Genomic DNA, 1,886 nt, shown 5'->3' on the forward strand with positions numbered 1-1,886 from the left:
AGGCTAGTCTCAACCTCCTGACCTTGTGATTTGCTCACCTTGGCCTCCCAAAGTGTGGGGATTACAGGCGTGAGCCACTGAGCCTGGCTTAAATGTCTTTTCAAGAACAGAAATAGGTCTGAATTGGGAGAAAAAAACTTGTCACTCTGTTAGATTTCTAAGTTTAAGCCATTAGTCTTTATTACATCATAAAGGTTGAAGAAGTATATTTTTATATATGCCTACATTTGCTGAGGAGGCTAGTCCTGATCAATATTTTTCTGAAAGATGGTGAAAGGTAGAGCAGACTTCAAGTCAACATTTTTACTGCCTCTCCTACTTCAGTGAAGCTAACATCAATGGCTTATACTACGTGCAAAGTTACCCTTGGTTTTGTTTACTGGTCTATGTCCTAAGATAGGCAATGCAGCTACCTATTGTATATTCAGATCAAGTCTTGGGGACTAGCATGGTTCTAAAATGTTGACAGCTTCCTGGAGACAAACTGATAAAGAGAAAACACTGGAATTCTAGTTATTTTTGTTGGGAAGGTAAAGGCCGAGTTGCGGAATTTATTGCAGCATAGATTCTTAAAGAGTTTTGCTAAATAAAGACAACCAGGTAAAAGTGGTTTTAGATTGAGCAACTCTATGTAAAATGCTTACAACAGTGCCTGGCACCGAGTAAGTGCTATAAATGTTAGCTGCTATTTGTTATCATCATTATTATACTGACACTCACCATTTTATACCAACAAATATTTAATAGCCATACATATACATCTATACAAATCAATCTGTATGATACCAAGAGAAGAAACAGCTCTTTTTGTAGGAAATTTATAGTGATACATTTTGAAGAATGAAAGACAGAAAGTTAAATTGTTACAGAAAAAAATACTCTTTCTTTGAGGAAATGTCCTTTGCTAGTTCGGTTGGAGCTCTGCATCTAAGGTTGAGAAAAGTTTATAGTCTATGGTTTTCCAAATGAGTTAAAAACAGAAATAACAATACCTAAGATAACAAACAGGCACCAATTATACAGTAATAATTTATTGCTTTTCAACAATTCTGGTGTGATAAAATTTAACTGAACCAAACTCCCCATATATTTTGAATGTGAGAATCAAGTTTCCAGGGAAGTCAGATACTTGAGGCAGGGCCTGTAAAGTATCCTCCTTTTTAATTTTTTTCCAGATGAAGGTAGAATGCCAAGAGAGGCCAAGAGAAAAACAAATAACCAGCTGCCTACAGACCTGCCTTCATAGGAATGTCCTTTGCCTTCATCTATGTGTGCCTCCATTTCTGAATGCGTTTATTTCTGGATACTTTCCAGTCTATAAAAACAAAGGAAGGACATATAAAAAAAGAACTGTGCTACACTTCTACTGGACAATCAAGAGGTGAAAAATGTTTTTTAGTGAGTTAAAATTGTTTTGCAATCTCTTTGAAAGGAGTAGGCAAAAATCTTGAAAAAGACCTGATTATTAGTAGAGATTGTCTTAGAAAGGTTAACTTTTCACATTGGCAGGAAGTAATACCCAAACACCACAGAATTTAAACTTATCTCCAATATGTAGATAGAAAAATCTATCCATGGGGCACTAGGCCTTTCTTATTTACCTTAAAATATACTGTTTCCCTCCTTCCTCCTAGCATTCTCTCCTAGGAAAAGGTTCTATGACTTTTGCATTCTTTTTTTTTTGAGACAAGATCTTGCTACATTGCCCAGGCTGGTCTTGAACTCCTGGCCTCAAGGGATCCTCTGACCTGAACTTTTTTTTTCAGACAGAGTCTTGCTCTGTTGTCCAGGCTGTAGTGTCACAATACTGGCGCACTGCAACCTCCACCTCCTGGGCTCAAGTGAATCACTGAGCAGACCCCAGCATGCATTCTTTTTTTTTTTTT

This window comes from Colobus angolensis, unplaced genomic scaffold, assembly GCF_000951035.1.
Source record: "Colobus angolensis palliatus isolate OR3802 unplaced genomic scaffold, Cang.pa_1.0 Scaffold124, whole genome shotgun sequence".
Classification (NCBI taxonomy): Eukaryota; Metazoa; Chordata; class Mammalia; order Primates; family Cercopithecidae; genus Colobus; species Colobus angolensis.